This window comes from Lissotriton vulgaris, unplaced genomic scaffold, assembly GCF_964263255.1.
Source record: "Lissotriton vulgaris unplaced genomic scaffold, aLisVul1.2 SCAFFOLD_1014, whole genome shotgun sequence".
In the NCBI taxonomy this organism is placed as follows: domain Eukaryota; kingdom Metazoa; phylum Chordata; class Amphibia; order Caudata; family Salamandridae; genus Lissotriton; species Lissotriton vulgaris.
The window spans coordinates 614,520-633,142 of NW_028253762.1; the positions used below are offsets into that span (position 1 = coordinate 614,520).

At 44.9% G+C, this 18,623-nt stretch overlaps 1 protein-coding gene across 1 annotated transcript in view; it reads right to left on the reverse strand.

Annotated features, from left to right (window-relative positions):
- LOC147660775 (zona pellucida-like domain-containing protein 1) overlaps nucleotides 1-16,633 on the reverse strand; it is a 48,358-nt gene extending 31,725 nt beyond the window's left edge. The window contains exon 1 of the mRNA XM_086951473.1: nucleotides 16,506-16,633. The gene's annotated coding sequence lies outside the window, so the exon portion shown is untranslated. The remainder of the gene's footprint in view (nucleotides 1-16,505) is intronic.
- Nucleotides 16,634-18,623: the final 1,990 nt, after the last annotated feature.

Genomic DNA, 18,623 nt, shown 5'->3' on the forward strand with positions numbered 1-18,623 from the left:
TAAATAAAGGAGAAAAAATGTATTTGTCCTTTATAGCGCCTGGTTGAAGAGTGCACTATTTTCTGACGCTAAATCCTGTCTACTTATTTTAGTAAATTGGATTTACTGTCAGAAACCTCGGGTGGTTGCACCACCCATGGTACGCCCCCTTGGCGCTGAGTAAGGCAAAGCAGCGCTATGCGCTGCAGCACGTCACTTTCACTTTATTTCAAGCGCTTCACAAGTTTAGAGCTGGAAAGAAAATTGGATAAAAAGATTTTGTGCCGATTTGCGTCACATTTGTGATGCAATCACTGCATAAAATCTTAGTAAATTTGTCCCAAAGAATCCTCTGACAAATTCATAAACAGAGTCTTGCTTGACAAAGTAGAATCAATTTCAGCAGGTAGCAGGGGGCTTCTATATCAGTTTATACAGCACCAGTGTCACTGACACCAGTTTCTGCACTCTAGGGAAGTGATTTGTAGAGCACTGTATTCCTGGACTAGAATCCATAAAATATCAGAAGGGTACAGAGGTTAAAAGCAGCACAACTTCCTGCAATGATAAATGGTACAAGAGCTCCACAGCTTGGAAGATATCCCTTAGGATCAGGACACAGTTATAAAAATCTCTATGCTAAAGACTTCGGACAATGATCAATGGATCAATTTCTTTCAGTGCTTAATTTGAGCCAGTAGTTTCTGGTGCTCCGCACCGGCACTTAATTGTCAACACTGGCGCTTATGACAGTCTGCCACATGGTGGCGCTGATTGTATAATTTAAAGATCAGCACACCAGTAGTTTTGAATTCAGCATACATACAAAATTACTAATAGCTTCTGCCCAAGACATTCTTATAGCTTTGTGGGCCTAGAATAGTCTTAATTGTCGCATTTACAGGAGTGGGATTGTTAGTAGTTGTGTGGTAGTGTCATTGGCAGCACTGGCAGGGGTAATGCGTGGTGCAAGCTGCAGTGGCCTCATGATGCGGGTCCTAGCTCTTATTTTGTTTACAAATTAAGCACTGATTCCCTTACTTCTTCTTCATGGCCTGTCTCATCCAATCCCTTGCAATGTGGAGGAGGTGTGCCCGCCTTTAGGGATAAGGATCAGTTTGATAACTGGAAGGAGACACGCTACCTTTCTGGTACAGAGAGATGGCTGAGGCCTTTCTTGACAGTTTGGGCCCAGCACCTGGAAAGCGGGGAATCGAATGAGAGTGAAGGACAGAATAGCGATGCGGGTGTGGCTGAGACGCCTGTGCATATTAAAATATAAAACTCAGCCTGACCTCTGATTAGGAGGGCACGTGTAAAAAGTACTAGGACATTGTTAATTACAGTCTGTCAGGCTCTGTACGTAATAACCACTTCTAAAAAGATTAGGCAGTCAAGACCTTGAGGGACCATTCTACTTTTCCCCCTCATAAAATAAATCCACGTGGCCATTCTAGACAAAGAGGTGTCTGAGTAGCAACTCTCTTTATGTGGCATGTTTTTAGGGTATCTTGTTTGGGGAGTTTTCCACCCTTGCACCCTTGTATTTTTTGTTCACCGTCAAAATATTAGAACGTTTTAAAATATGTAAAGTATGTATTCAAGTTCTAAAAAATCAACCAGAACCATATCTGGCATGGTTCAACTAGATCATGCTCACCATGAAGAGATTAAACTGGCTCCAAAAATATGACGAGAGATCCTTTTCAATCTCAAGCGAGCCACCAGCACTGACATGCCCATGTTCAAGATAACAAGCCTTGGCATAGCCAATAGGTCTTGCCTTTCGGATCTTATAAGAGTTTAATCAGAGCTCTTGGCTTTGCCAATCATTTCAAGCTATGTTGTGCAGCATGTTGAAAAATTACAGGTAGATATTCATTTGCACTATTTCATTATATATAACATATCATTTTGTAAGGAATTTTCTGTTGAAGCTATTGGGTTACCTGTATCCCATTGGTTTCTAAATATTTTCTTTTAAAGAAGTACTCTGGTTCTTCCCCCATAATTTGCATGTTAAAGTGTGTTGATACAGCAACTACATATTTTCCTTGAGAAAGGTCAAGAATTGGTCAAAACGAATCAGGCTTCTTTTTGCCCTCACTCTTGCACTCCCTAAGCTGTGTCTAGATAGAATGTTAAAAGTATAAAACTAAACTTGGCAGCAATATTATAAAATTGTTTTCACCATTGTTGTTACCACATAATGCCATGTGTTCAGCCCTGTGCCTTTCAAAACTTGATTTTGCTGTAGGACTGCCACAATCCAATTTGATAGTTAGTAGTGGACAGATGTCTTAAGAGTTTTTACGTCTTAATAATTTTTATGAATTAGGTAAGCTTTCTATTTTTATTGGTTTTTACAGGTCACCCTATCTGCTGATTTATTTGATTTAATAATCTATGTTTCTCTAAAGCAAAGGAAAAATGTCACCTGCATACATCCTGTTATTTTTTATGCATTTTTTGTTAAAGTTCTTTTTTTAAGTAGCTATTTTTGCTTATTTATTTGTGTTAATTCCTTTAATTTATATGTTCATTTTGTTATTTTCCTTTTTTGTTTCCCCAGTTTTAGAACACACTATTGTTTCTTGGCTATCGTTCTTAAGGTTGACCACGACTTTTTGATAGATCATGGACCTAATGATCATAAATTAACCTTTTAAGGTAAAGTTGGTCCTAACAAACATAAGGAACTGCACATCTTTGCCAAACAACAATCGCACCACAAGCAGCGTTGGAAAAAACTCAAACACCATTAATTCACTTATCTTGCTAAGATGTTATATAAGTTAACCAAATCAGTCCATCAATCCTTTCTTAGTGTGGCCACATGTCAAACAAGTAAGAAGCAAACATTTATCCAGTGTTTTTTATCCATAAACTGCTATTTGACACCTATAGACCTCCTTGGAGGATATTTATTTTACTCTGTGCTCTGTTAATTCTTTTACTGCCTTTGACCATTGTCTGCCCAGAAATCCTACATGCATCTGTACCATGTGCAAAATAACATTCACTAACAATGGTGTGTAAAAGGAGGGCTCTTATGACTCACAAGAGATTCTGACTCTCTAGAGCCATGCCCACTTCCTCCACTGAACATGGACAATAAATAGCATATTGCATGGGTTGCAAATGCATGTAGGTTATGTGGTGAATGCCTAGATCTGCCTAGCAACACGAGCGGTAGACACTAGCAATGGAAGTTCATATGCAACAAGTTATCGCCGTGAGAGTGAAACACACATAGCGCGCGTTCTGCTCAAACGCCGCGAGCGCGGAAAGGAGATGTACGTGCGCGTGCACATCTCCTGTCGGCGCGTGCCAACTCCTGTCTCCCGTCGGGACAGAAAGCGGCAGCAATAGTCTCGCACGCAAAGCAGCACATGCGCTGCGTTCGCACACAAGACCTAACAAGCATTTACACTGCAAAGGTCTCGCCTTTGCAAAAGTTAGAGCTATTAGCATTGTAAATGACAACAATTCCATTTATGAGTTTGTTTTGAAAACAGATCAATAAATGGCATTGTCATTTACAATGCCAATAGCTTAATCTCTCGCAAATGCCACACTAAAACACACAGCCCCACACTCACACAGAGCCCAACACACACACATAGTCCCCCACACACACAGAGCTCGCCACACACACAGAGCCACACACACACAGAGCCACACACACACACAGAGCCACACACAGACACACACAGAGCTACACAAAGAGCCACACACACACACAGCCCCCCCACACACAAACACAGAGACACACACACACAGACACACACACACTCTTGCTGTGTGCTTGTGTAGGGTCGGGCTCTTGCTTTGTGGGTTGCCAGGCTCTTATTGTGTAGGCTCCTGCTGTGTGCTTGTGTAGGCTCTTGCTGTGTGCTTGTGCAGGGGCAGGCTCTTGCTGTGTGCTTGTGTAGGCTCTTGCTGTGTGCTTGTGCAGGGGCAGGCTCTTGCTGTGTCCATTGCCAGGGTGCTGCTTCTGCTGCTGTGTGCAGAGGCCCTGTGCTGACGTGCATCCTGGAGAGGCCGCGATGGTGCGAGGCAGGCTCTGTATGGTTTTTGCGCAGGGGGTGGGGAGGGGGAGGGCCTGTATGCTCCTTGTGTGACCCAGTTGAGCACAGAGAGGCGGTTCCTTCAAGGTGGGGGGGTCAATGCGTGAAATGACGATTGGCCGCGCGCTGGGGCTCAGCGCAGCCATGTACTCGGGGTGTATGCGCAGTTTGAGGGGAGAGGCTGCGGGTCGGCTGCTGCTGTGCTGGAGCGATGGGGGCGTGAAGGGCAGCGTGGGGGGCGCATCCCGCTGGTATCGGGCTCCGAATTCCCCTGCCCTATCCGTGCTGCTAAAGAGGCGCCCGCACCAACCTGGCTCCAGTGCTCACCCGCAGCGGGTGCAATCTCAAAGTCACAGGATGGCACCTTCCAGAAAACTGCCCCTTGGCACAGTACACATGCGTCAGTGGTAGTAAAGCAGCGCTCACATGTGAAGGGTCTAACCCCCTCGAGCTCGGCTGTGTCCCTGTCCAGAGATTTGCCCACCTTGTTCCCTGTCTTGTCCTGAAGGTTTAAAAAAAAAAAAACTAGCTGGCTGTAGAATTTGTTTGTAAGAGTTCTCGATATTTTCATATGATAGGTTAACAAACCAACCAGACTAGATGGAGACCTTTAGGTTGGGTCCTATGACAGGACACGGTTATTGGTGCTTTAGGAGCAAAGACACTCATTCCGTTCGGATAGTGTGGTTGGCTGCTTTGTAAGCTTAACAAACGTTGCAACATCAAGCAGTCAAAGTTTGATCCTGGACTACGTACAGGGATTGGAATTCAAAAACAGAAATAATCATACTCGAGATCGGGCACTTTTTGCACATACGGTGACCGGATCCTCCTCTCCTGTGAGCCAAGAAACATGAGATGTGAAAGCACACTGCACCCATTCAGCAAACAGATGATACACTTAAACAAGCCCCGTCCCTTTCAGACTGACTTCCTGCTGACGTAAAAGGTTCCTTATCTTCTCTATGGGGCCATCTGTTGGACCCATAAAGAAGATAAGAAAGCTTTTACGCCAGCAGGAAGTCAAGTAAGCCAGTCTAAAAAAGGATGGGGCTTAAAGAGAAAGAAATACGTCATCTCCAATGGCTGGCCACCGTTTAGGAGGCAAGCCAATGGAGAAGAGGGGCAGGGCTTAACCCTCGCTAGTGAAGTCACTCTAAAACATAAAATCTCGCGAGCTCGACTGCGCATGTACGCAGTACGCCATGCAAGACCTAATAAAATCTCGCGAGCTCGACTGCGCATGTGCGCAGTACGCCACGCGAGACCTAAATAGGGCTAAGCTTTTAGCTGTCCCTTCTTCTGGACAAGTTTAAATCGTGCCTCCTGGAGGAACATTTTCAAGGAACCGTGCAAGCACCAGCCTGGGCCTTTGTCGGCATTAGGCATTCCACATTTACGGTTTTTGGTCAGCGTGACACTAGAGTACAATAAGCAACTGTCTATGTGCATTACCAAAAGACGGCGAAGGAGGTTGATGATAGACTATACCAAATCGTCTCTGAAAAATGGGGTGATTGCTGGGGATTACAGGGGAACATGCCCAAACAGCAAAAAGTAATTTTGCCAGTGCTCCCAAAAAAATGTTTCCTGGGCGGTGTGTTAGAAAAATTGACCCATTTTTGGCATAAATCCAAACCCTCTCCCGCGCTGCTGCTTGACTCATAAAAAGGCATGGCACATGTTGTCGGAGAACTCCTACACTACGGACTGCATGGGCTGCGGCTGCCGGCGCTGTTGCATTACGTATAAGGAAGTCGTGGCAGAAGAGCCAGCATGTCTGACAGAGAAACTCAGTAGTAAACTAGTGAGTCTTCACTCAGTAGCTGGATGCACTGCTTGATTACAACTTGTTCACATAATCCAGTAAACAAACAATTGATATAAATTACTTTAAAAATGTACTTTTCTTCACAGAGATTTAGCCTGTATAAGGTATAATTTCTAATTTTCAAGTAACTATTGTAAGAACACTTTTTTGCATATTAATATCACATTACAGGCATAAAATGAAAAAAAAATCACATTATCACGATGATGTAAATCAGAAGCAGCCATTCTAGCAAACGAGATTAGTAAATGGATTACTTTTTAATACATGCCAGAGAAACTCACCATCTCCAATAACAATCCCCAAAACAGGAGCCATACCCTAGCCAGTCTAGAACTTCAATGCTGCAGGTTAACTGTGGACACAGGCGGTCCTAATCTGCTCGCTAAGGCAGTTAAACAATATTCCATGCCTTTCCAGATCCACCCTGCTCCCTCCTGCAATTCAGAGGGGTCACTTTGCCTCTGTGTTCCATCGCCTCACAGATACAGCCAACCAGACCACTCTAGGGTGGTCATTTCCCTGCAGCTCCACAACTGTGAGCTTCTGTTTCAAACTTTAATTGTTGTAATCTCCTGGTCACTCACGGTGCTCCCTTGTGCTTGATTTTAGATCCAACTTTTTACAAGTATACCAAATTAAAATAATGAAGGGTGGTACTGACACTAAGTGCTTCAGGCTGCCTAGTTTTCCCTCGGGAGTGCCCTATTTTTACCTTTACTTTGCTGAACTTGTAGTCAGTATTGTGTTTATTAGGGTGAAAAGCAAAACAGCACGTACCAGAATGCAAAGGGGACAATCGGGGCTGGATGAACTGTTCACACTTGACAAAGCAGCTAGATATCTCTTGTTCCAAAGGCAGTGGAACAGGAAGGAGACAAGGGCACTAATGCAAGCAGAGAAAATGCCCCCCTATTTCCACTGCTTGGTGTTTAAGGTGAAGTAGGTCCCTCATACCCAGGTGCTGCTGTACCTGCTGCACTGAGGACAGCTGCGCACCTGGCCGCTGGTGACTAAGTCGCCAAGTCTGGCGTGGTGAATGAGCCTGATGAGATCGGACAGACGTGATTTAAATCCCTGAGGCCTGCTGGGGCTGCAGGCGGAGCTCACTATTTATTTATTTATTTATTTATTTATTTATTCATTCATTTAAAGAGTTTTATATAGCGCTGGCTAGACCCGAAGGTATCAGAGCGCTTTACATGAAAATCAACAATGTAACAGAGAAAGTTCAACAATTACACAATACATTCCAAAAAATAGGCAATACAATTAGGAGAGGAGAGAAAGGCGAGAGAAAAGTAGTGGGGGGGGGCAGGGAGATGAGAAAGGGAGGATAAGGGAAGAGACAATAAGGAGAGATGGAAAGAAGTCTGTCTAAAGACCGACTGGGTAGGTGACGACCAAGGAGGGAATCCATGGCCCATCTCCCCTATAGCTAAACCAGGTAGCACCATCGGGCATCAGACAAAATAGTTTTGTCTCAATACATAGAGAGAGGAGGGAAGGAGAGACATAAATAGAGGGAGGATGCGGAAGGAGATGGCAGGAGAGACGAAAGGAAGTGCAACAATGTGGTTCAGCAATATACCAGAAAAAGATCAACAGGTAAACATTATATCAAACAATCAGCAATACATTAGGGGAGGAGAGAAAGGAGAGAGAAAGTAGTGGGGGGTAGGGGAGGAGAGAAAGTGAGGATAAGGGAAGAGACAACTGTAGAGACAAAAGGAAGTCTGTCTAAAGACCGACTGGGTAGGAGACGACCAAGGAGGGAATCCACGGCCCATCTCCGCTGTAGCTAAACCAGGTAGCTCCATTATGCATCAGACAAAATAGTTCGATCTCAATACATAGACAGTGGAGGGAAGGAGAGACATAAATAGAGGGAGGATGCGGGGGGAGACGACAGGAGAGACGAAAGGAAGTGCAGCAATGTGGTTCAACAATATACCAGAAAAAGATCAACAAGTAAACATTATATCAAACAATCAGCAATACATTAGGGGAGGAGAGAAAGGAGAGAGAAAGTAGTGGGGGGTAGGGGAGGAGAGAAAGTGAGGATAAGGGAAGAGACAACCGTAGAGACGAAAGGAAGTCTGTCGAAAGATCGACTGGGTAGGTGACGACCAAGGAGGGAATCCACAGCCCATCTCCCCTATAGCTAAACCAGGTAGCTCCATCGAGCATCAGACAAAATAGTTCGGTCTCAAGTGGCGAGGGAAGAGGTTCACAGAAAAACAGTGTGGGGACAAAGGGCAAGGGCATGTGAGGGCAGAGGACAGAAGCTGGAAAGAGTAGGAGCAGAGAGGGGAGAGTGTTGGGGGAAGGGAGAGGGGGAAGATAAGGACAGGAGAGTCGCAGGAGCGTTAGCCCGAAGTCCGGCTGGGTAGGTGATAGTCAAAGGAGGGAGCCCAAAGTCAATCTCCCCCAGAGCTAGCGAGGTAGCTCCACCGGGCATCATACAAAAGTATCTAGGTCTCAGCTTTTCTCCCCGGGGCTGTTATAATCGCCATCATGGGATGTTTCAGCCTAGATGAGTTTGCAGCATTGGATCTCCCAGCAAGGAAGTGATGTGCTGGGCAGAGGTAAGGCCGCTGTCTTGGTCACCGCGTGTTGTGCATCAGGAGCTGGGGCACAGGAGGAAGTGGAGAATGATTGGTCAAAACAGCAATGGCTCTCTTTGTGGCTAGAGCCAAAGCTGTGCAGAGTAAAAAAGCACAGGTGCCCCCAGTTAGTGCCTCTGAGCTCTAAGAAGTAGAATCTTCAAACTTTTTACGTTCACGTGGGCTTGGTCTGTGGAGACGAAGAAGCGCTTGGAAGGTGAGCTAAACCCTCTGCGCTGTTTATAGGAGAGTGCAGGGGAGAGGATGTGGCATAACAGCCAGAGTCAATGACTTTGGAGCTGGGGAACCAGATTCGGGTCTCGGAGTCGGCTCAACATCCTGAGATTTTGGTCAAATCACTTCATCTCCCCCTGCCTACCAAAAATGAATGTGCTCTTGTGTAACGGAACTGGTGCTCATGTAAAGCACTCCACTACCTTCGGTCGAGTTTGCGCTATAACAAAAACTGCAACAACAAAAAACAAATGCTTTCCACAATGCATGAAAAAATATGACACTTCCCACAACAGAAAAAAACAAGCAGGAAGGGTGGAGAAAGGGGTCACAGCTATTTAGAATGAACAGATGGACAACCAGAAGGAACCCTGAGGCTGCGATGCACAGATGGGATGAGTGGTCTTCATGAGCTGGTCCAGGAGGAAGCATGAACGCATTGCCATGGCCAACAAAAGAACTACTTAGTGAAAACACCTGGGAGTGAACCAAGCAGCCAAATGAGGTACAATTGGATCTAATGATGCAATAATAAGGCAGCATTTCTGAATGGCACTACAAATAATGAATGGAAATGATGGGCAAGCCAAAAGCCCACAGAAGAGATACAACAGCCTTGCAGACAGTGCATGCGCGCTGCCTAGGCTCGATCTAAAAAGAACATTTCTCAGAATTAAGAACATTTTATATGCATCGTGCTTCTGCACCAGCCCACCCGCAAAACTGAAAACTTGGAATTGAAGTAGCCAAATCAGTGCATAAAACTAGTCACTCTGAAGATTTTTGGGCAGAGCCAGGACATGATTTGGTAAGACAGGATTTGAATTACCACTGTTTTGAACTTGACAAAAACTGAACGGGTAAAAGTCAGGGACAGTACAAAAATCACTCCATTTCATTTCCTCAAAAGATTGTTTGATACTTCAGCGTTGCACTGCTGAGGGCAGAAGAGTGTGGTAGATTCTTAATCCCCCACCGATAAAGGTCCCAGGGTCTCTGGGGAGCTGTACTTGCTTGTTCAAACAGAGATGCATGAATGAATGGAGGTTCCCTGAGTCCGCAGAACAAAGACCCTCTCATTGAGGACTCTAGTACTTTTTTGTGTCTGCTGCTATCTATTCTGATCTAGCGTGTTGGTTCACTAGACACATTGGAAGGTTAAACCTAGTCAGTCTGGAATAAGTAAAATAAGGGTGCATATAGTATGGGTGCAGGCTCATTTGAAATCACTGGGAGCGACTTAGCAATAACGACTTCAATATTGAACTCCCACCACACCAGTGAGTTTCACCTGGTTTCAATGGCAGCAGAGTACTTGTCTCAGGAGTAAGACTCATATTGATGGACAATTACCTCTAATATGAAACTTTACTCTGCCTCTTTGAGTGAAGCAGAGGGGAACTTGATAGGTGCTTAGTCTAGAAGATCAAGTAAGTGGTTCCGCCTTACAAGGACTGGCGATGGAGGAACCAGAAAACTTACATAACAGAGCAGAGAGATCCCATACTAAGCCGCAAAGTGAATTTCTGTTGTTAATGAGATAGAGTCAATTCATAGACTTGATTTCAATGGAAACTGACATTTTGTTAACCCTCCAATAATTTAGAATTCACGTACCCCACTCCTTCTAGTGGCAATATGTTCATTAGGTACATTTATTTTATGCCACTTTATTTAGATTTTTGTTTTTGACTCACTGCACTGTAGTATTTGTGCTAGAAAGGATTGTCAGAAAATAATCATATAATTTAAAAGAAGCATAGAATTTTGATACAGGAGATCTAAAAGTTAGTAGACCCAATTTTTAACGTGCAGAGACCTATCGATTTTTTCCCCTTTTGTTGAATGTGACTTAGGCTGTGGAACAGTGGAATGTTTAGTGGGTATAATTGCCCCTGACATCGATGAATTAATAGGTTGACATAGTTCAGCCTTTAGTGCCATCAAGGGTCATCAGGCTTTCTTCAGGACCGACTGAGTACGTAGAATCCCTACGAGATATAGTTGGTAGGTACCAACTCTTAGTAGTAGTTTACACACACATTATTATCATGAAGCATACAAACATACAGACCATATTGGACTTTTTCCTTTAATGGTCTAGATCCTCTATTTAATAAGGCTTCATGAGGTAACGGTGGGTGGGCGATGCCTGTAGTCACACTTTCATCAAGGGGCTTCATCCAAGTAGATGTACTTGGCTATCCGCACTACTCCAATGCAAAGATGGCAAAACTCACTTGTAATGTTGTATCAACATTTCTAATGAAATCTGTTCAAAACTAAATGTAATTGATGATTATATTAATTTTTGGTGAATATTGCTCATTTTATGCCATGCAAATTTATTTAATATTATAATTATTAAAAGGGTTAGGATTAAGATTAGATTTAGAGTTTCACATTTTAATTTAGTTTAATGGAGATTTATTTAACACATTTTAATATGATTATTTATGTAATATATATATGACGGTGAAGAATACTTTTATTTTGATTGAATGAGTATTAACATACTTATGTTTTAGCGTTAATGAGATTAGGGATGACTATGCGATTTAATTTACTTTAAGTTATTGGCTAGTATGAATGCTTTATGTGCATTAAGGTTTGCCTTTTTTGAATTCATAAACGTAAATGGCATTCAATTATTATTAGCTTAGATAAGTATAAATTATTTAAAGTCTGATCTAATATTAATGTAGTTATTGAATTCTGTTAATAATAATTAAACTACATATCTGTTAGCACTAGAGTAGAAGATATGAGGTTGAACTAAATGATATTTTAACGTTATGGGTTAAAGATAAGGGGTCGAGTGGATGGCAGCTGGAAATGATGGAGTTGAAGTAATGTCGGGATTTAGATTGAAATTAAGCCTAAGAACTAGTGGGATGCAGAAAATAATGGTGCCTCCTTTACAAAATGGACCCTCTTAGCTTAGGCCTGCTGTCAAGGGACCACGGGTGCAGATTATCTTCTGCCTCCTGCCTAAAGTGCTTTTAATAGGAAACATTGAGAGGGAGTCATAAAGGGTGCAGCTACTCACAAGGTCAGTCCTGCGTGGCATAAATGGAGTTCAGATTGTTGGAATGGACAAAGCACCCGCCACATGATAAATATAAGGAGCGTGCATCAACCCTGGGCATTTCCTTAGGAGAGCAGTTGTAGTGCATCCCTGCAGATGGGGTACATGGAATGAAGAAGACAGGAAGGATAAAAGAGTTTATTGTGGAAACGGCTGGAAGGTAGCAGGACCTGGTATGAGGGGGGTTGGTGCAAACCTCTTGATCTACCCTGTTGCTACCATCATGGTACCCGACCTTTTTTCCTGCAGAGAAGAACATCCCATTGTGTGAAAGAATGGTGAACAAGGCTGGACTGGCCATATTGGGCACTGGGCATTTTCCTGGGAGGCTGTATGGGCGAGGGACGAATTTGCAGTTGTGGGGACTGTTTTTGTTACTGGGGGTTGGTTTTGCGGTGCTGCTGCTATATCGGACCACAGTAACAAATGCAGCATGGGGACTAGTCCATCAAAATTGCCTGGGCTGCTTTGGGTTCCCAATCCGGCCCTGAATGGTGACTAGTATTACAAGCATATGTTGGTTAGTTAATTGGCAAATACAGTTTTACATTGTTGTACAGCAAAATCTCTCGGATGTTTGCATGTTGCTTGCATGTATGAAACAGCCATGTACTCTTGGGGCTGTGAAGAGTGGGGATTCTCTTTCTGAGAGCGGGTACTAGCCTGCCGTCCGGTGTCTGTGCATAGACATGCTGTTCCTCTGTCTACAGATAGGTGCTGCTTCCAGGAATATTTACCAGGCCCTGTGTCTGACGCGGAAAGTCCCAACCTGTGAATTCCATTAAACACTTTTCTTTTGTTTTTATTGCATTCGGCCTTTGCAGTAAAGTGGGATTACACGTGTGGACTGAACAAAATGGGAAACTACATACATACAACCATAGCTGCTACAGGTCTTAGGTCCATGCGTGACTAGTAAGTCCAGTCCTGGTGATTTTTTCTCAAAGATTTGTGACTTGTAGTCCTTGTACTATAATGGGTTCAGTAAAACTACTAGTCCTAGAATTCTAAGAAAAAGTCAACATTGACCAAACTAGTCAAACACGGACCTGGGGAACTTGCCAGCTATGTATAACATATACAGGGGTTAGATTCTTCACAAGTGAAAACCAGTATGGTAAAACCTAAGCACAGGAGTGATAGCCATAGAGCCTTTTGTTTTTTTAGGTCTCGCCTAGCAGCGCGCATGCACTGCCCTGCAAGACTTATTATAAGGGGCTTTGAAAAGCTCACCACACGCTTGTGCGTGTGGTTTTGTTTTCGTCACGGACTATTGGCTTTTGCGTGCGTCTTTCTGAGAAAGACAGCACGCAATTGGGCAAAGACTGGCGCATGTCCAGCCTTTGCTCCGCCCCATGTCTATTGCTTGCGGTTACCCGCACAGGCACCATCTGGTTTGCATTATCGTTTCCAGACGAGTGCGCGATAATTCAAACCAGATGTCTCGCTGTGGTGCGCGCACCACTTGCATGCTTGTTTGACGTTCTCATTCCATAGGCTCCCATTATTTTAACTCAATTCACTCGCTTCAACCTTTCTTTGTTTTATTCCCTCTGCCCCCGCTTGCCTTCTTTCATCTTTTTTTTCCCATGTTTCCTTCCTCTCGTTGTTCGCCTTTCTCAGACTCTCTCCTTTACTTCCTTTTCGCTTCTCTTCACTTTTTGGTTCAACACCCTTTCTGCCTTCCTCCCTTCTCCTCGCTAGCCTCGCCTTCACATCCAGGACGCATCGCCCTGGTAACAGGATGCGGCCAGGTGGCTCCAAGGTGACTAAAACAGAGCACGCTTTTGCCTTGTACGGCTCGAATCCCACACGAGGCCCTTCTGTACCCTCAGCCTGGACCCTCAACCAGCACCATGGCTTGTCTTAACATGGAAGAGTACTTCCGCACCTCCTGGAGGACAAGCTGCAAGTCTAAGAGGAAAGAGTGGGGTGTTCTGCGGGGAGGAGGAGGGAGAATCGCGTAGGGACATGTCTACTAGAGAAGGTCTTTTGTGGGACGTGCTTGCTTGCTGCCCAGAGGAAAGTGGTCCCTTCTGCTGCTTTTTGTCAGGGTTTTATGGATCCCTCAGGGACCTGGGTCCCGGTGCCACTACCCCTGGGGCACCAATGGTAGCTACGCCCCTGGAAGGGAGTGGGCATGTTGATAGGGGAGGTGCTGCTCTTTAGCAGCGGTGGACTTTCTGTATTAACCTCTTCGGTCCTCGCTCTGGTCTCCTCTCACTCCGTGGGAGCGCGCTGCCTTTTGTGGTCCCGGAGCTGCCTAAATCACATGCTGTACGCTCAGTGGAAGGTACTTTAGAAGTGACATCATTGTTGTTCACTACATAAGCTGGGTTTCTTCCAGTCGTGAGCAAAGCGTGGGAGGTGAATATTATTCTCTAGTAGAACAAGAGTAAGACCCACAGGACATGATGGTGTGACAGTTTTCAGAGTCACGGTTTTAGAATTATGGAAGAAAATCACAAAATGGGGTCATTGACAGTCCTTGACCGCCTTGACCTCTAAGGTGCTGCAGCTCCGCAGCACCCCTCATAGAAGATGTTGTGTTTTTATGTTAGTGTGGAGTCGAGAAGCACCACAACCAAGGGGAAACAACTGATAGGTTTATATGTTTCTATAGGATCATGTACTGGTGCCAGTCACAGTCACTTCTGTGTATGCGGATAATCGCACCCCCTCCGCCCTCACTTTCTTAGGTACCCCTCAGGAATTCCAACTCTACAACAGAACATACGCACACATCAACATGGACAGAGGGTAAACGCACCATAAATACAAAATGGCAACCAATAGATAAGAGAATTAAAAATAAACATAAATCTCAGCATAGGACACCATTTCCCTCATATTACAAGCATTGGCATAGCCAATAAGTCTCGGCTTTGGGACCTGCTGCATAGCTAAATACTTATAAGGTCCCAAAGGCGAGACCTATTGGCTATACCAATGCTTGTTACTAACAAGGTTTGACCCCTGTGATTCAGAGTCCGCCATTATTGATGTGTCATTCGATGCATAGTCTCAAACATTCATTTTAAACTCATAACAGCAGTGAGGTGTAAATTCTATGTGATTAAAATTATTAAAAGTACTATTAATTTGGGTGTTGAGGTGGAGAGTCTCGAAGAACTCCAGATTAGCCCTACTGAGTGTGTCTGTTGACCTGCATTGTAATGGATGCCAAACTGCACTGCTCTGTACGGGGCTAGTAGCTGCTAAGAGTTACGTAGCCAAGGAATGGAATAGTGTTGTGGTGATGGGGGGGCACGGAAGAGGGGGGGCCTGGGGCCGGCGGCGAGCACTACATATGTTGATTGTAACAGGGGTCCAGTCCAGTGGTGATTATCAGATAATGATGTTATAAAGCTGAACTCCATGCACATCACTGCTGTGATCATGGATATGTCTGGAACACAAACAATAAAATGGGTTATAAAAAAAAGTACCTATTAGTTTATGCCATTTTCATCTGTATGAATATGATGTTTGGGACAGGAGCCATGTATTATCAGAAGGGCCACTGAAATGATGCGATTCTGCAGCAGCAGCGTTTTTTGCATGATTATGGATTTGCATTATCAATCCACCATCTGCTGCCTAAATTACAAATTGCAACCAAAACAATTTCGCTTCTAGCTCAAATAGATCAAAAGTTACATAAAAAAAGGTTGTGGCAGACCTTCTACAGATGTTAACAGGCCACTGTTTAGTTGTTGACTCATGAATTTAGGTTGTATACTGACGCTAAGGAGTTGGAACATGTGCCCAGACAGCATTAATGTGTTACCACGACAAAATAGTAATTAGCAAAATGATTACTGCCGCAGAAGATACCACATTAAATAGCATAATTTGTCTTTTCTTGTGAGATAATTTAATCAACCCTGCCACACAGCTGGATTCTCCATTGCCGCATAATTGCAGTTTCTGGAACCGTACGTGGGATGCTCTAATGTAACTGACAGCCTTGGATTGTTTAAAACCAAGGTTACACTGTTACTAAGAGCCCAATCTCTCTTGCATGGAACTAGAGCAGTGCTTGCTGTCCTGGGTGACTATCTGGAAATGTTTAGAATGGAGACGAGGTTGCCTTTGTAGAGAATAAGCAAGGTAGGCGGAAGTCCCTTTCAAAAAGTGTTCTCTCGCCGCAAAAAAACAAACCATTTTTGTCGCCAAGTTCCTGATGTAGATACCCACAAATGCCTCCCATCCAATGGGGTTTTTTTCATGCCAGCATGCACTGCTTCGTGCGCAGGGGTGAGGGTTTTTCTTGGGTCACATGCCAGCCAGTGGTTACTGGGCAGTATGCTAAGGGGACAGTGTTGTTTACCAGTACTGCTGTAAAAGGGCAGGCACTTCTTTGATTCGCGAGAGGAGCACCTGCACTTCTTTGAAGGGGGTTAATACTTTTAGTGGGAGAGTGCCAACACTTCTCAGACCTCACTCCTCCATTTTGGATTACGCCACTGGGTAAGCAAGGGTTGCAAGGGTTGTGCAAGACGTGGAGAGGAGTCTTTATAGAGTTGTGACCGTAGTTTAGTCTGGAAAAAAGCATAAAAACCCACCATGGACGTTGGAGCCGAACTGGGCTATCTGGGTTTGACCAAAATGTGACAGCCATTGTAGTTTCTCAGAAACGTTCTTAATTGTACAGTGGATGCAGTTAAAAGTAAGAAGTAGTGCATTGTACTCACTCAGTACAGGAAGGACGCTGCGGAGATCTGCTCTCTCTCCTGTGTGTCTGTCTCTGGCCCCTCTGCCTGCCTTTTCGTTGTGTGTATCTGACTGTAAGACACCACGTCACATCCACCCTGGAGCGTCGGGCTGGGATCAGGTATTTCTGGTCGGCCCTGGGGATTGTGGGTGGTAGGAATTCATAGGGTGCGCCTGGGGGCAAAAGTGAATAGGTCAAGCTTGTCCAATGCCTATCCACCAGATCACGCGCCACAAGAGGTCCAGGGGCGGGGCTTGTGACATAACAGCACGTGCTCAGTCACAGCTGGCAACACCAGACGGGTCTCTCGCTCTCTCTCCCATACAGTCCACCCCTCAGAGGTGTTCAAGTCCTTTCAAACCACATGTGTAAGAAGGAGACCTGCACGGGGCTTGTGGGGTTACTTCAGGCCCAGGGGTGGGCCTGCCGTCACAGCTGCTAGTTCCCTAACTGGTCTCTCCCTCTCTGGAAGTTAGGCCAACTCAGAGGCCCAAACAGACCTGGTTCGCTTCTAGCTTTGGGGGACGCAGTTATTCCTTTGTCCAATGGTAATTAATTAAAAAAATGTGTAAACCCAAGCCTCTTTCAGATTATAGCTGGGCCAAACAGCCCCTCTGACCCTCACTCTGGGGGTGTCGGCTGACACCTGAGGTAAAGGACGCCATCATCTCAGCCTTTGTACGGATGGGCGTTCTCAACATATCTGGGATACAGCACGTTGCCAACCCCTACAGCAGCCAAACAGAGCGGCCCACTGGTCTGACTTCACAGCCTGGAGTGGGTGGGCTTTGCACCCCGCCGGAGTGACAGCCGCAGCACCGCACTCACCTGAGCTGGCAGTGAGCTGAGGGAGGGTGCACACTCGAGCCTGCTTGCTGCCAAATCAAAAGGATGCATTGAACTGACATCACACTTTTCTCCATGAACATCAACTAATTATATATGTCTGTTTCACATTTCCTGCCATGGACCTAGTGCTGTCGCCATTAGAAAAGACTGTGTGCCAGGCCCACTCAAGGAAGTCACCGTCATTCCCAAACCTCAGTAACAGCTGGATTAACCTCCATTTTAGGTCAGGTTATGTGAAGCTCTAACATCTGGAAGATGTGATGTTACATACATGTAAATTATACATGGAGTGGGCTTTGGCTATACCTCAGAGACCTAGTCTCTCTTACCTCATTCTATTAGCTGTTTGGATATGTCCTTTCGTCTTCCATTGCAATGCACGAGGGACTATTTTACACCTTTCACCTGCACTCAATCATGACTCATTCCATACTTCATTTAATGCATCCTATACACAAATGAAGGGTTTTTAACTTATTTTTAGAGTCTCGCCATTATTTTGTCAGTGCTCGAATATGAACCTAACCTTATGATGGCTGCCTCTGTTCTTTCAAATGGAGATGTCCTCACCTCAAGATGGCCGCCCGAAGTGTTGATGCCGCAAGTCTTCAGGTGGTCATTTACTTTTCAGTACACGTGGCTGCTGTCACCCTGCCACTAGGCATCTGCTGCTCATCTAGCTTTTCACTGCACCAAGCAGCTTAGTGTCATCCTGCTGCATAGGGGTGATGAGGAGTGAGGTGGATGGGGTGGACTGGAGTCGATTGTGGTATATTTGTATGGGGTAGATTGTGGTAGACTGGAGTGGAGTAGATTGGAGTGAAGTGGGGGCGATTGAAATGGAGTGGGGTGAGATAGATTGGAGTGAAGATCGGAGCAGAGTGGAGTAGGGAAGATTGTAGGAAACTCAAGTGGGGTAGACTGCGGTAAATAGGAATGCGGTGAAGTGGAGTGAGGTAGAGTGGAATGGGAGTGGAGGACATTGGGGTGGAGTGGGGCAAAATGAAATGAAGTCAGGTAGATTGGAGTGGAGTGCTGTAGATTGGAGTGGAGTGTTGCAGATTGGAATAGAGAGCGGTAGATTGGGGTGGAATGGTTTGGATTGGGTTAGATTGGAGTGGGATAGAGTGGTGTAGGGTAGATTTGAGAATGGTACGTTGGAGGGGAGTAGATTAGAGCAGATTGTAGTGGAGTGGGGTCAATTTGAGCGGAATGGGATAGATTTGAGTCGAGTGCAGTAGATTGAGGT